The following is a 17,733-nucleotide window of genomic DNA, read 5'->3' on the forward strand; positions in this document are numbered from 1 at the left end:
TTGTCATAGTACAGTGCTCATGATCTACACAGTCTTGGTCACTCAATATTACACATTTTTAAAATAAAGAACAGATTACGCGATCATTCATATACATACCATTTAGCATTATTCATGCTTGCTGTAAAGATACCCTGGCATCTTACTCTGTTTGATCATAATTGCTACGAGCATGACATTTGGAGTGTAATCCTTGCCTAGGTAACCCCAAAAGCTCAAAAATAGGCAATTGATATCATTCTGTTGAATTGGTCACTTTGCTTGCAAATAGGTCAGTTTTTGAATATTTTACCTCAAGCAAATCATGCTGTCACTGATGTGGTGACAGCTTGGGGTTGATTGGCCTTGATTTGTGTGATGCACAAATCATGCTCCTTTAGTAATCACATATGTGGACAAATATGATACAGTGCACTCCTGGTAAAACAAAGTTCCCGGGACTGGTTGTTTTCTTTCATTTTATCAAAATTTTGTTCTAGCAAAACAGAGATAGAGTATAAAGATGTAAAGATGATAATTTTGGGACTGAGTTTAGATTTTGTTATAACAAGAATTTCGTTAAAACTGTGTTCATTATAGGTAACGGGAGTACATCGTTTACCAATTTCATTCTTGAGGATTTATCAGTGTCACTCTGAGGTCATAGCCATGCATGAATCCAAACTTATGACATGCTCACTTAATGCATCTCTACTTTAGTGAGATCGACCTTTAACACATTGTAGTTGTGTGCTCTCAGGGTTTCCCAAAGGAAAGCTACCTAATTGCAGAGAATAAACATTCCACTGTTCAGCATGCAAAAGTCATGGCTTATAACAATTTCCCCTCAGATTTATTCATTCCTTTATGTAGAATTACCTCAAATATTTCCAGTATGGCAAACCTTTTCTTTTTTTTCCTACCATCATGGGCATTGTGAAAAGTCTCTTGCCATTTCAATATGTCTGTCAGAAAAAGAGGAAGGGGGGGGGGGGGGGGGACGTACATTGGCCAAGAAATGAGCTTTAGCTATTTGAGTGTGCTCTCAGTGTGAAACAGCCATGTTTTGATAACCTTTTGTAACATGTCATTTTTGTCATGTTGTAATGAGCTTGAATTCTTTGCATAGTGGGGTTGATATTACCTCAGATAAGTTATTACAGAAATTTGGAATCTACCAATAGTCCTCTGTGAATACAATTAAACATGTATATTTGTATACACTGTAACTGTTGCATCAGGATATTATATTATACATTGTATCAGCAGTACATACTGTATCTTACTTCCTGCAGATTGCAGGGAACTTAGTGGGCCATTTACATAGTGCTACCTCCTCTTACTACTATTCTGCCTTTGATCATGAATATTCATGCTCTGTTGAACCAGCCACAACACTCTCAGAATGTTGACACTGGTTTACCACTTCTGAGCCATAGGTGAGTCACAATGGTAATGAAAATCTCATGCTATGAGGACACGAACAAGTCTTGCCATGACCACAGAGACATAAAAGTACAGAGGAAAAATATTTGATTTTGAGATGGTTCAAATCATTTTTTTTTTCAATAGAAACATTTTGTTATATCAGGGTTTTATGAGAGAATTTACACCTTGAATTACAGTCAAACCCGTTTATAGCAGCCACCCTTGAGAGATGAATAAAGTGGCTGTTATAGGCAGGTGGCCACTATAGAAAGGATCCTCCACATGGCTTTTCTCTCTCAAGAAATTGTTTTTAGTGACCGTATACAGCAGGTTGCCGCTATTGACAGGTGGCTGCTAAGGCAGGTTTGGCAATAAGTAGTGCATGTCGCAAGTTTTGCTTTTAATAAGTGTCACACAAAAGTTATAACCTCTTTCTCTGATCAGCTTGTTTGTGAGAGATGTATGGCCCAATCTTTTATTTTCTGTACATTGTATTTGTGCTTCATTTTTCCGTTTTATCTTCTAATCAATACAATATTTAGTCGACACAGCACTAGTTTTGTATCTTGCCACACTGCCAGATAATTCCATTTTTGTTGATGTTTTTGTGTCTCGATTTTCAAGCTGAATTGATGGCTATTGATATTCTCTTGGATTAAATACCCTGGGTAATGATAGTGTGCTTCGTAGCTAATGTTTTGCAGCATTGTAGAGGTGTTAATTTCAGTCAAAGTGTCTCCTTGAAAATCTTTTTTGGTTGTTTTGCTTTTTGTTAAAAGACCTGTGCATGCAGCTATGTACTGCTCATCAGAGATGAATAGTGTGTTCACTCAAGGTACGGATGAAATGCTACCATACAAATGTGAAAAAACGCATTTCTCCGATACATCTTAGCACATGGTCAGATGAAGAATAATTGTCCCTGGTGGTTTTTACTTTTCATACAGGACAATCTGTGAACGCTTGATTGTCTAGAGATCATTCAGGTTTTCTATACCCGCAACCAAAGTTTCAGTGACATAAAAATAAGTTACTTTTGCTGTTGCTGTTCCCTGCTATTATCGACAAATGTAGTGGCATGTGTGTGTGGGAGCGTAAAGGATTAGCGCCCTCTAGTGGCCAGTGGACATATATTGTGTGCATTTTACTGAGTTTGCTCATGATTCAACATTCTTGAAGCAGAGTATCATTAGCTCACCTGAGCCAAAGGCTCAAGTGAGCTATTGCGATCGCCCTTCGTCCGGCGTCCGTCGTGCGTCGTGCGTCGTGCGTCGTCCGTCGTCCGTCGTCCGTCGTCCGTCGTGCGTCGTCCGTCGTGCGTCGTGCGTAAACTTTTTACATTTTCATCTTCTTCTTGAAAACCCCAAGACCGATTTTCATCAAACTTGGCAGGTAGCATCCCTAGGGGGTTAGGAACTCAATTTGTTAAAATGGGCACCATGCCCCACCCAGGGGGCCCCCAGGGGGGCCCAAACCCCCCAAAATTAAGGAATCTGTAAAAATCTTCTTCTCTAGAACCAGAAGTGATAGAGCTAAGTTAATACTATGAGTTAGTACATTGATGACTGTAGTTTCAAGTTTGTTCATGGCAGAATCAGGGGTGCCCCCCTTGGGACCCAGGGGAGGGGGTGAGGAGGGGTCCTAATGGGGCCTAAATTGTACATTTTTATCTTATTCTTGAAAACCCCATGACCCATTTTCACCAAACTTGGCAGGTAGCATCCCTAGGGGGTTAGGATCTCAATTTGTTAAAATGGGCACCATGCCCAACCCAGGGGGCCCCCAGGGGTCCCAAACCCCCCAAATGAAGGAATCTTTATAAATCTTCTCTAGAATCAGAAGTTATAGAGCTGAGATAATATTATGAGTGAGTACATTAATGACTGTAGTTTGAAGTTTGTTCATAGGAGATCCAGGGGTGCCCCTCTTGGGTAGGGGGGGGGGGGGGTGGTTGGAAGGGTCCAAATGGGGGCCTGAATTGTACATTTTCATCTTCTTCCTGAAAACCTCATGATGGATTTTTGTCAAACTTGGCAGGTAGCATCCCTAGGGGGTCAGGATCTCAATTTATCAAAATGGGCACCATGCCCCACCCAGAGGGCCCCAGGGGGCCCCAATCCCCCCAAATTAAGGAATCTTTAAAAAATTGGGCCCTTATTGTACATTTTCATCTTCTACTTGAGAATGCCTGGTCAAATTTTAATTTAGATTAGTGACTGCGTGAAAGGTGAACTTGCGATACTCAGGTGAGCGCTAGACCCGCGTGTCTCTTGTTATTCCTATGTTTGTATTTGATGAGCATCTAATAACATTGTGTGCTGTGCTTGTATGTGATTGATTTTACCAGCAAATAATAGATAATATTATACAAAATATAGATTTTGATGAATTTGATATACAACAGTAGCAGGATTGCATAATGAAATGATGGCAATTGTCTGGTGGAAATGAGATGTTTAAAAAGAAAAGGAGAAAAATTGGTTTGGTGTCATGGCATGAAATCTGCACCAATTGTCAGCTTTTAAGACTAGTGATTATGGGATGGAAGAACCTACATGATAGTAAAATGGGATTTGGTATAAGAAATGTATGGCAGGGGGTGTATCTTGTGTGGTGATTCAGCTTCTTGCTTTTGGAGTGCATAGAGAAGGGGGTAGCGACCACAATTAAAGATAGTTGTACCTGATATGCATGCCGTCTTTTGCCTTAGATCAATCACCATTCAGCCCATTGGCATTCTAATGCTATGACATTAAAGGACAAGTATACATTGATATACATATGGATTGAGAGAATGCAGCAGTATCAGTAGAACACATCAGTCAAAGTTTGAGGAAAATCAGACAATCCGTTCAAAAGTTATGAATTTTGGAAGTTTCTGTGCACTGACTGCTGGATGAAAAGACTTACAGTGTATGATGTCACATGTATAGCAAAGATAGTATAAAGAGAATTCCATGAAATTTTAATTTTGAGAAGAAAAAAAAACACATTCCCTTGACTTGCTAGTGAGGTATGTCACGGCTAATATAAAGAGAATTCCATGAAATTTTAATTTTGAGAAGAAAAAAGAAACACATTCCCTTGACTTGCTACTGACGTATGTTACGGCTGATATTATTCCCCCGCCTTCTGAAAGAGGCAAGTCAAATGCTCTTTTATTATATGAGAAGAGTGAAAGTATGTTGAATTTTCTTTTAATATACATTGTAGTGTTCTACCCATGCGACATTACAAGCTGTAGTAGTCTTATCATCCAGCAATATGGCAGCACTGAAACTTCAAAAATTCATAACTTTTCAGTGGATTGTCCGATTTTCCTCAAACTTTCACTGATCTGTTCTATCAATATTGCTGCATTCTCTCAATCCTTATGTATATCGAGGTGAACTTGTCACTCAACCTGTTGAAGACTAGCCCCGAGTGTACTTGGGCAGGTGTCTATGGGAAATGCGTGTTATAGCAAAATCAAATCGTCCTAAACACTTTAAGTGGTAGAAATCACTACCCATTCCTCTTCCTATCTCCATTTAATTCAGCTATTTAAATGCACGGATATCTTCGTTTGATTCCTCCTAAAAAAAACCCAATCCCAACAACCTTGTTATTATCTTGAATTGTGTGCACCATCTAAGCGTGGAAGTGTGAAAATTTGGTCTTTGACAATAGAGATTACAGTACGGTATTCATCACATAACATGTACAATGTATTTATTTTATCATTCCTGAATAGGTAGAAAGGTTCTTATTTCTGTCTTGCTATTGGAGCTCTGAACTGGTTGTGTGATCTATGCCAAATTCACACTTCCTTGGCATGCCTGCAGTTAAAGCTTTTGTTGTTGTTGTTCCAGAAACGGTGACAGTGAAAGGGAAGATTTGTTTTGAAATATATATTATAAGATGTGCCATAGGTTTTACGTGTACAGAACATTGAATGTGTATAATAATACTACTGTATTCAAATGTAGATACAAAATAAATATGTTGGTATGAACATGTGAATTCTGGGTGAATACTGTGTTTCATTTTTAACTTGGAGAATTCTGTAAAGCCAAACAGGCTAGCAAACATTTATGTTCTTATGGTTTGAAATTACATATAATTTGTTTCACCTAGGCCCAGGCCCGATGCAAAATTAAATTGCTGATTATTTTCCATTAGAATTGGCTAGAATAGTGTGTGGAAAAACATACAACACTAGTTTTTATAATTAATGTTGAGTAATTTGTGTAGGCTAAGGGGATTCATCGTCCAATAATCAGATAGTGCAGTGCACGACAGTAAACTACATTGTATAACGAATTCATTGAATGTCACCCAGTACTGTATAATAGTTTGACCAATCCAAAATCTTATTACGAATACACTACACGTGTACTTACTAAAGAGATACACTAATGATAATAGATATAAATATATATTTATATATATATATGTATATATTCATCTTTTTATTTATTTATAAACTAGTAACTAGTATATATATATATATATATATATATATATATATATATATATACACACATATGAAGGGTTTGTGTGCAAAAACCGATAGGTCCATTTTTGAAGATTTTGAAGCATGATCTTTGTCATAAAGTACAAAATAATACCTTTTAAATGATATATTGGTCACTACATGTAAAGGTATATTTTTGAAGTTATGGTCAAAAGAAGCAAAAATTTTCTTATTATTCTCTCTATTTTTCTTGACCTTTAATCGCAAATATCTCCATTTGGCTAATATGGACTTATCGGTTTTTGCAAACAAACTCTTCATATATACATATATATATATATATATATATATATATACATGTATATATTTATATTTATTTATTTATTTATTCATTTATTTATTTATTTATTTATTTATTTATTTATTTATTTATTTATTTATTTATTCATTTATTTATTTATTTATTTCATTTTATTTGGTAAACCAAAGAGAAAAAGAAGAAAAACGCCATTCCTAGACCAAGGGAACCAGCAGTCATTTGCTTTAGCGCCATCTACCGTTGGTAGAAATGACAATCTGCACGTAAGATTCCAGACTTCCAACCATTCTGCATTTCCAATAGGATGAAAGAATCTAAATTTTGACCATTGCCAGCTCTTGTTTCAATACGAGTTTCCGATTTTCCCCTGACAATTTGACTGCACACTTCTATGAGAATTGTTCTTTCATTCCTACTTTTGAGCCAAATCATCCTTTTTCTAGTTAGTCGGTTGGGAGGTCTGCGATTCGTTATTCTTTTGAGTCGAACTTGTTAAACTTAACGATATTACGACAAATTTATTCCGTTTTTAAAACGGTAAAACAAAAATACCCCCCTACCCCCCCCCCCAAAAAAAAAAAAAAAAAAAAAAGGAAAAGAGACCAAGACGATGCTGCGCTGGAGTTAAGACCGTCCCCTGGCAGGACAATAATTCTGGGGTTTCCCGTATGTAGACGTAGTTATTTTTGTGAAAGGGGCTAAGGGTGAAAAATATCATATTACAGGATTGTTGTTGTGTTGTTGTTGTTGTTGTTCCACTTGGTAAGTTTTCAAGGCCGGAATGTCCATTTAGCCAGTTCTCATAAATGTGAGTGTTTTGTTTTGAGGATATTTCCGGCTATTTTCTTCCTCTTGATTAGACAAAAAGGTGTAGTGTGGCGCGCCCGGGCCTATCTGTCGGTATACGTAATAATGAACAGGTATCCCTAGTACATCTTTTTTGCAAAATTAGTCAATACACACAGTGTGAGATTGCTTGAAAACAAGGCAGAAGGACCCATCTCCAGATGCACTCTTTTGTCAAACATACACGGGTAAAATGGATGAAAGATGAGCAAAAGGGTGTTTGTCTATAGATACATCCTTTTACCAAATCAATACACCGAGTGCTCGGAAACTGCGCAAAGTGCTTATCTCAAGAAAGGCTTACACCAATACGTTTCAACTTGCCAATTGATCAGAAGGGCTTATATCAGCATTTTGTAATTTATTGTTAAGCCTTTCGGCATAAACAATCCCACAAGAAAGCATTGCTCATGATTAATTTGCCAGAAGTGTGCATGTTTTTAAAAAGATACGTTCTTTGAGTCGCTTGAAAAATCACTCCAACCTTGCTTGCTACACAATCACATGTATATTGTATATTGCCAATTTATTAATTTGGCAGAAGGGCATATCTGTAGATATAGTCCCTTCTACGGAATAATGGGTTGCAGCACCCATTAATATGGGTTTTCCCACTCAATTTCATCAGATTTGCATTTGAATTCACAAAACGGCGTTCTAATACAAGCGATTTTGGTTACTGCTCTCCTCTCGCTGTTCATTTTAATTCTTTGAGTATTCAATTTCATTTCATGTCATTCCTTTTAGATTTTATTTCATTCAATTTAGAGAGAAATTCATTCGATTTTAATAACGACTCAAAGTTGGCATTCAATTTCGCGCCAGCTGGATAGACGTTCAAATTCGTGCCAAATACCAGTTTCAATTTCATTTTTATAGGAACACAACTTCGTGCTTTGAACGTTCGAATTCAATCAACATACACAACTTCTACAGGCCTTTTTTTCACTGTCATACGATTGGATGACTCAATTTCATTTTCATTTCAAAGTCTCATCACTGGTGGATGTATTTCTTTCCTGTCGACCTTTCTGTCACTTTCAATTAATTCCTAACAGTATGGACGTAACTTTTAGGAAAGAGCCATATCTCAGAATTTTATATCTTGTCGGTCCTACGTCCAAATCCATATTGATCCATTTTGATTCCATTCCTTAGTTCCCCGTGTCCATATCATAAGCTGCCGCAATCGGATCAGCTGTAGATAGACCTATTTCACCAAAGGATTGTATATCGCCAGTTTTGCTGGTTGTCAAGGTCATGCTTCATCCAATAATTCTGTCCGTATTCAAAATGTTTACGCATACTCTGTGTAGCAGCGGCTAAAATCGTGTATGAATAAAATTTAAATGTATGTGTTTGAAAGTGGGGTTATACGAGTTATTTCATGGTATATTACGTTTGTATATTCAAACAGCTGAATAACTACAAAGAAGAAAAGTAGCAACGAAAAAGACTGCCCATACTTATTGTTTGCCTTATCGTAAAGTTGAATTCCTTAACGCTCTCCACGGCGGTGCTGATGCGAATTTGAATGCGTTGCACTTTAATTTGAATGCCCTTTTTACACCTTTGTGTCTGAAATTCATGAAATCGCATGCTGATGAAATTAAATTGAATGAACTAGTTACCTTTTTGAATGTCGATCTCGGCGATCATTCAAATTCATATCAGGTAAAGTGGGGAATGTGAAAAAAGTTAATTATCTTGAAGTATTTTGCTATTTTGAGACAAAAAAACCCCCAAATGATAAGATTGGAGGTGTATAGGACAATCTAGAGGGAAACTGACGTCCCACTCAGTCTAATGACTCTCCAATACCAAAACTCCAAGGCCAGTTTTCTCGGCTTTTTAGTTATTCTAGGAGGCAGATACAGACAGGCCATGTCATCGAAACATTGCCGTAATAGGAGCAGGAGGAGGAGCAGGAACAAGTACCAAGTGATAAAGAACTTTCACCAAGATATTGGCCAGGCAACGTCGCTGTGTCCTTATATAGTCGCCTTAATGTCTCCAGAATGTCTCGAAGAAGCCAGAGCGGAGATGTCGTGGAAATCTGACGTCGCGGAGACCTATAAGGAGACTGAAAAGGGCTCCTGGAGGAATCAAACGTGTTTGAATTTCCCCCGCTATTCCCTGGTCCCCGGGGACGACCAGTTTAGTCTACTGTAGGAGACGTCGTCGCGGAAACTATCTGGAGGGACAGATCTCCGTTTTCAAGTCAACACAATAATGACTGAACAGAGTTTAGGAAGTGAGACTAGCCACGCACCGTGCTGGCTTGCATGCTTGCACTCCGCGGCCGCCCGTCCGTCTGTTGGGACGTTCAACGAGAGGCGCTGGCCATAAAATAGAGACAGCACTTTTACAGGGTAGCCACACTTGGTCGGGCAAAGGATACGGGAAGGAACTCAAGACAAGTATTCCTCTCGTTTGTCTGCGTGTCCTGGTATATACCACGAGCAGGTGAGTACATTAACATACGTTCTGTTGTTGTTGTTGTTGTTGTTGTGGTTCTTTCTCCCTTCGTTCTTGTAACACTCGAGTATAATAATATTAATGCCTCCATTGCCCCGCGACAGCAGGCGTGTCCACTGCATTCACGAATGTTAGCTGACACGCCTTGTCTTTACACCTGCCCCACACATCGCAAGCATTTCCAGAAAGTAGTCTATATGCTGGTTTCTGGCTGCCGTTGTAAACCATGATACATCTGTATGGGTATTGTGTTTATATATATCTTGTGTGTGTGTGTGTGTGTGTGTGTGTGTGTGTGTGTGTGTGTGTGTTTATTTGTTTGTTTGTTTGTCTTTAATTTGCACATAAATGCGTTCATGATAGACTTACTTATTGCTGTCAGCATAAAAAATGTTTCTATATCTTCTCAAGATAGAGGTTGATATGGAATTTATATATATATATATATATATATATATATAATTATATACATATATAATTATATATATGTGTATATATATATATATTATTATGTGCGTAATATCTTCAGTTTAGTCACAGGATTTGCTATATTTATGTGGCTGTCAGATTAGTACCACGTGACATTCATTGATTTCCTTATAGTTCTTGGGCATGATGCATACTTTTTTTTTTATCCTTGCATGGGAAATTCCGTGTTAACAGATAATTATTATGGATTATAACAACTTTTTTATCTTATGTTGTATAAACACACTTAATTTTCTATAACCAAATGGTATGTATATATGCGTTTAACTGCACTATTGGTACCATTATACACTCTAAATGCAAATGTTATTTCACCTCGGATTTCGGCTTCGGATTAGGCTTAGTAAATACTATCTATTATGCATTTAATCTAATATAGCGCATTCAAGTTGATAATAGGCCTATACATACTCTGTCGTTGTGAGTCAGTTTGTGAGTTGCTTGTCCTGATTGTTCTCACAGAAAAGGGTTATATCTTTAACAGGCGTTATAGGTTGTGCACACTTTCTCCTTTTTTTTTTAATGAAGAAGACACAATGACCAGATACATGTATTGCGAGCTGTCCACAATATGTCAAAATTTCCTAAAGACACGGTTGATCTTCATCACGTCATTACGTGTCATGTTAATCATCTATGTAGTAATATTCGACATAATACGCCTGGTGATGACCTCATTGGGTTGTATTTTGCTGTTTCTTTTTCTACTTTTTCGGTGGGGGAGGGGGAGTATATTGCCTTCCAGATACAAAGCTGTGATTGTGTCGGTAATATCTTTTATAATTTTTTTTTTTTTTTAATCATACCTGAAATTCCTTTTCCCGATGGGGGTACTGAGTAATGGTTCTCTTCTGAATAGGGACGTGCAGGCTGTACAGTGAAAGTATACAGTTAGGAACCGTACGGACACGCATGCTTGATCACGCGCGCCGAGCGTCCGCGCCCAGTCATGCTTGATCAATAAACACCCATCCTCAATCTTACTGGCATAATGCATACGGGCTAATAGGGGAATTTCGCACAATGACTATATTTGATTATATTTGGCCCACAGAAACTCGCCCACATTGTATTGATAATATGGAATAAAAATAACTATTAGCCGTTGTTTCGAGGGACCCTATATCCCGGGACTCTAACGCAGGTTACAACAGTGTCTTCACATCTCAATGTCAGTATTTCAATCTTAGTATAACATAAACACGATGTAAACTTTTGGTTAAAAACACAGAAAAAAAAAGAACTAGAGTAAGAACCAAGTTGCACAAAACAATAACAAACAAACAAACAAACAAACAAACAAACAAACGATTGTGGCTTGGTAGGAACATTGAATGTAAGATACTGCGCGGTAGACTATTATCTTTATAGCAGTAAAAATCCCGCAAAGAGAATGATCAGCATATAGGACTATATCCTCGAACGGATTGCTGTATCAGTCGTACCGGCATAGGCCTATAAGATGCAGAATATTAATCCAAAGTTCCAATATCGCAACTGAGATGATTTAAAACGAATAAACTACTCACTTGAAAGGAATGATTTATCTTGTTGTTGTTGTTGTTGTCCAGTACTGTTCACTGGTTGACATTTTCACAGAGTATCAGCCATACACGTAGTTCATAATATAGAAGTCAATGACATTGTATTCGTTTTACAGTGAATCAGTCATCGAGACATGTAGTGCCTTTGCAAATTCAACACATCATGCATTCAAGATTGATACGCTGCAAAAAGTCCGGTGTTAAACAGTGAACACCGAGCTGGTGTTAAATTTTCGGTGCTCATTTATGGTGTTAAATTAACACCTCCGGGTGTAATTTCCAAATTTTAAACTGTTTTTTGAAGAGTTTCTTAGTAACTGCACTTCTTGTTGATTTTTAATTTAAACAAGACGATCAAGAATTTTACATTAAAATACTAGATTTTTGAAAAAATGTGAAAATAAATTTACACCAAAGTAACACCAGCTGGTGTGGTCTCTTATTGAAGCTGGACGGGTGTTAAACCATTGATATTAACACCAACAAATATCAAATCAACACCATGTGGTGTCATTTTTGAATTAACACCAGTACAGTGTCAAAATAACACCAGGTACAGTGTCAAATTAACACCACGAAGTGTCAGGTGAACACTTTTCAACACCATCACAGTGCATTTTCTACACCTGTGGGTGTGGTCCTCTATTGAAGTTTGATCGGTGTTAGATTTAACACCCATGGTGTTAAATCTAACACCGATGTTTTTACAGTGTACTATAGACCTTACCTTATCATATTTAAGTCACATAAAATACAGCAGTTATCCATATCATCACAGTTTACGTCAATTATTCTTCAAAAATTAAATGACAAAAGTATCAGCAGCCAATTATTTCAATTCATTTGAATTATTGTAACTTATAGATATTATCATAAAAAGTAAATATATATATAGAGGAGGGCCTCTAAAAGAGGCTTGATATAATACAACTTTAACAAAAAATCCTTCAATCGTAAAGGAAATATTGCATGGACAAATATTCAACACTTTGATGTCAAATCATTTTGGAGGGGGGGGGGGGGTGAAAATAATGTTTAATCCTCTAGATTTTGCCAGACTAAGAAACCACGTTGTGGCATCATTATCTTCAAAGTAAGCTTTATTTATGTTTTCGTTAACATGCATGATTGATATACTGTTAAAATCGCCTTTAGGATATGGACCATTCCGTGTGCCCTTATACTTTTGTAATTACGCGTCTTCGCTCTTTCTATAGTATACATGGGAACAAAACTTTTGGGGTTTGCATATTCTATACTCACAAGTTAAATCTGTTGAATCTCACGAGTTCACCTCATATCTTTGATTGCATGCTGAGGCATTGGTAAGCACTGTGAACAATCACTACTGAAAATAATTGTGACCGTGCACCACAAAACGAACAAAAAGTCGCACACAGTAATTTTGTGTGAGGGCTGAAAATAGGTGAAACGGGTCAACGTAACCAATCTTGAGTTTTTCATATTTTCTGAAAGAGCAGGTCTCTTTCTGTATTAAAGTTTTGGATCATAAAACAAACAGGAACTTGTGTTTTCAGCAGTTTTTCTCGAACACTTTTTGGTGGAATAGGGTGATTAGTTGTTTCTCATGGAACCCTCTTCCCATTTCTCAAAAACCCTGTCCATACACTTCACTTTCAACTCCAATAACTTTAAGGAGAATTATGCTACTGCATTGAAAGTCGGTATTAATCATGTACAAAATTTGCTAATGAAGTGTGCTTAATTTCAGCTTAATCTGATAATCTCTTCATTGTTGTTGCTCTGGTGGTCAACATCCTGTTTTTTGGTTCAATTCATACCTCGGCTAGCATAGCTTAGCAAAGATTAAGCGCTTGAATACACTTTGTACTTCGGATCCTGTTTTCTCATTTCACACTTTCTAGAGTGTGTCCTTTCTTCCCAATATTATTTAGATAGGTTAGGAGAGTCCATTTGAATTGAGTTATACATCATTTTAAAGCTTAGAGTCTGCTCTTTCAGAATCTGCTCTTAACTAAAAATCCATGTCTGGCGACTTTTTGGTTGTTTTGTGATGCAGGGTCACAATATTATTATCATGTTTACAGATCACTTCATCGGATTGAACGTGCATTCTTTCTCACCTGTTATACGCAATGATACGATGTAACGTGAAAGTCTGTAGATATCCTCCCTTATGACGCTGATCTAGAATGCTGCTAAGGCATTATAGAAGTAGAATTTCGCTCATTAGAATGTCTTCCCACATCTTCGAGGGTAGGAACCCTAGGAGTGTCGCCAGCACACGCCCCTGGGGAGATCCAGGGCCCTTTTGTGGGAAGGACCCTGGGAAAAGCGTTGTATATATGGCGTTTTACACTTGTGAAAAATCGCAGTTAAACCCAAACTCAAGGCAGACCACAGTGTGAAATATGATGGAGGTTTTCGTAGTGAAATGATCTAGGCTTATTGAGTATATTCCACACGAGCAAAAAACCGGAAGAGAGATGATGTCGGAATCACTGAAAACTTTTCTTCGTGATCAATGAATTCTATATCTTTATTCAAATTAATGAAATTCTTGCATCGAGTTGTTTTCATTGCAACTGATTAACAAATTTCCCTACATATTCATGTATGTAAATAAGCACAGAATTAATATGTGCCTATTAGTAGTTATGATTTTTTTGTTAAATCATGGGCATACATACTTGGACCGGATTCGAACCTACGACCTAACTGAACAGGCGTCTTATCCAATAGACCACCAAGCTTCGATTTATGTCTTCGAGGAATAGTTCGACCGATATCCATGAAACCACTCTACTGTGTAAGCGAGACTAAGAGACTTATTATAAACCAGTGTTCAAATTTATATTTACGTCGATGTAATGTATATTTACGTCGATGTAGGGCAATTTGTCAATCAGTTGCAATAAAAACATCTCGACGGAAGGATTTCATGAATTTGAATAACAAAGCAGTACCCGCTGCATGCTATAAGGATTAGAACCAACGCTTGCTGTCGGGCGAAAGCTCGGTGGTCTAGTGGAGATGACGCCTGTCCGGTGATCAGGAGGTCGTAGGTTCGAATCCTGCTCGAGTATGTACGCCCATGATTTTTTATCATGGCTACTACTAAAACACTGATCAACTCAGTGCTTATGTACGTCGATGTAGGGCAATTTGTCAATCAGTTGCAATGAAAACATCTCGACGGAAGGATTTCATGAATTTGAATAACAAAGCAGTACCCGCTGCATGCTATAAGGATTAGAACCAACGCTTGCTGTCGGGCGAAAGCTCGGTGGTCTAGTGGAGATGACGCCTGTCCGGTAATCAGGAGGTCGTAGGTTCGAATCCTGCTCGAGTATGTACGCCCATGATTTTTTATCATGGCTACTACTAAAACACTGATCAACTCAGTGCTTATTTACGTCGATGTAGGGCAATTTGTCAATCAGTTGCAATAAACCAGTGTTGCTCAAAATGCACATAGATCATGTATAATGTTGATCTCTTTCCTCATCCCCCCCCCCTCTCTCTCTGTCTCCTGTTAAAATGAACCGATATAGGGATTTTGGTACAAAATGCAAAAACAGATATCTACTTTTATCATTGTGAGAAATTTGAAATCAAAGCTTCTGAAAAACAAAGAAAATAATCGAAATAAATAGGCCTTATATTATTAATGTCCAAAATATTTCTGGTTATGATAATGGGTGCAGTATTTTTGAAAAGGTTTATTTCTATTTGTGTGTTGATGACCTTAATCTTTGCAAATAGCTTTTATCTGTCTTCTTTTTTGCATTCAAAGTCTTGGATTGTTTTGTACACATAATGTATACATATGCACAATAACGCGTGTGTGTGGTCTGATAGATGTTGCGTGAAAAATCTAGATCAAGCGTATCTATAAGGGCAATGATTTTGATCCTTAATATTGGACTTTCTTATGAGATGTATTTTGTTGTTGTTGTTACTGTAAGCATCGATACTACAAACTACTGACCGGGGACTGGTAATACTGTGCATAAATGTTTGTATTTAACCTTTATTTGCTCAATAAGTATGTTGCATATGGCAATAGACTCTGTTTCCCCATAAATTGTTTTAAAGGTACCTGCCAATCTGTATGGGAAGGTGGACATAATATTTACGTTTAATTGAACAGACTGTTCGTTTAAGTTTCAGAAAAAAAAAACAAGTTTACCTGCGGTAGGTAACATTTCCAGAGATTAATAACATATTATCAATCCTACACTATAGCATTCGTGGGGGGTTTCCACAGTTGAAATATGTCACAAAATGACGCAAGTATAATAATAATAATAATAATAGTGGCCTCTTATAAAGCGCTGAAAGTCCATCAATGATGATGCTCATGGCGCTCTTACATATGAAATAGCGAATGAAAAACAAACAAAAACAAGATGCTTACTATACATAACAAAATCAATCAATCAATCAATCAAGTATGGACCGTCATAATAGAAGAAGAATATTATGTGTACTAAATTTATCCAAAGACAACTTTGTGGCTATAGGGAAGACGGCCAATGCGTGATTCCAGAAATTATGTCCTCTTCTTGCCATGACTAAAACGCTCACTTTATCCTCTATCGCGAAAGAAAAAAGTTTGCAGACAGAAGCTGCTCTAAATGGAGGAAAGAAAAAAAAAAACTCAGCAAAATCAGGCGATGGTTTGCTCGAAAGCTTTTAAGAGCAAAACCACAGCGTAGAAAAATGTGTTCCCCGCTGTTTAACCATTTTTTTTGTTACTTTGCAATTCAAGCAAAATTGCCCCCAGAGGCTGCTGCAGTTATATGAACTAAAATAAATGTCATGGGTGTAATACTGACGACGGTGGTTATGTAACAAAAAACGTCCCATTACGCCCACATTAATCTCTTCAAGAGAAGTATAAAAGAGAGCTACCCATTTGTCATTGCTAATGTTTCTGTCACTGCTAATCCCTACCACACATTAGTGCGATGTGGAGAGATTTGGACTTTACGTTTTGCTCTCCCTTCATTGCAGCAAATCTTTTGCAAATATTGGAAATTCGAAGATCAGGACATGCCTTTTTCGTCTTTTTTTTTTCAAAAGAGTGTCAACCTGGACGTAATAGTGCATACACATATCTATGAATTACGAATACGTAACATTTTACGTGTAACAGAAAAAAAGAAAAGAAAAAGAAAAAGAAACTGCAAAGGTGAAAAGAGAAATGCAAGGTGCACAAGAGATCATTCATGCAGGAATTTTAAGCTTGTCTTTTATTTTACGGGAAAAAATCATTCTAAGTTCTTAGATACCTTGTAAATTGGATATACACGTTCAATATGTTTTCCGCTACTTTGAAGTACAAAGCTCCATCTATATACTCATTTAAAAGGATATTAAAGTCTTTTCTTTTACAATCTTATAATGAAGACTCGCAGAATCAGATTAGTTTATAGGCTTACTTTGTCACTCATCCGCAATGTCGGCTTTGCCGTTCTCTTTATTATTGTAACTATTGCTCAAGCCTTGATTATAAGATTTTCTTTAACCTATACTTCGCAGTTGCAGGGTTTGTTCTATATTCTTTTTTCTTCTTCTCTTTCTTCCTCAAACCTCCGAGGATCGTCATCTGTGTTACATATTCCTGTCTATTTTGTTACCTCTTTATCACGCTATAGTCTTGTTTCCTCTTGTGTCGTCAAGTCAGTTTTTTTTTCTTGTTTTTCCTCCTACAAGTAGTCTTGTTGCTGTCCCAGTCCTGTTACATGTTCATTACTCTGTTTGTTGTTGTTTTATGTATAACTGTTTGTTCGTCTGTCTCTTAGTGGGCTGCCAAACTTTTTTGTGACGAACTTTTTTGTGCGGACTTTTTGCTGTTTTCAATTCAATTTTTTGCATCGGACTTCTAATAAAAGAGGGGCCCACACTCTACAAGTTCTGTCTTTTTAGTGGGTCCCTCCGTTTTTTTTTTCACACAGTGCATATATTGAAAACTATTTCACTTTCGTTATCTTAGCAACTATTGCAATGTATCGCTACTGTTAGTTTTTTTTTTTGCTATTATTGTTGTTTTCTCTGTACAATTGTATGCATTGATTTTGTCACTTAAGAAAGTGAGATTTATGTTTGTGTTATACATTGTGGAAAAAACGAATAAATATGAACTTGAACTTGAACTTGAACAATGTTCTGATCACAGTTTTATACACCTGCATGGTAGTCGGGAA

General features: G+C 37.2%; 1 protein-coding gene across 1 annotated transcript in view; it reads left to right on the top strand.

Moving 5' to 3' along the window:
- The first annotated feature begins 9,356 nt into the window (after positions 1-9,356).
- LOC139709746 (astrocytic phosphoprotein PEA-15-like) overlaps positions 9,357-17,733 on the top strand; it is a 68,257-nt gene continuing 59,880 nt past the window's right edge. Inside the window, exon 1 of the mRNA XM_071621703.1 lies at positions 9,357-9,494. The gene's annotated coding sequence lies outside the window, so the exon portion shown is untranslated. The remainder of the gene's footprint in view (positions 9,495-17,733) is intronic.

This window comes from Diadema antillarum, unplaced genomic scaffold, assembly GCF_040938485.1.
Source record: "Diadema antillarum isolate AM-2024a unplaced genomic scaffold, OU_Dant_1.0 seq00001468_RagTag, whole genome shotgun sequence".
Taxonomy (NCBI): domain Eukaryota; kingdom Metazoa; phylum Echinodermata; class Echinoidea; order Diadematoida; family Diadematidae; genus Diadema; species Diadema antillarum.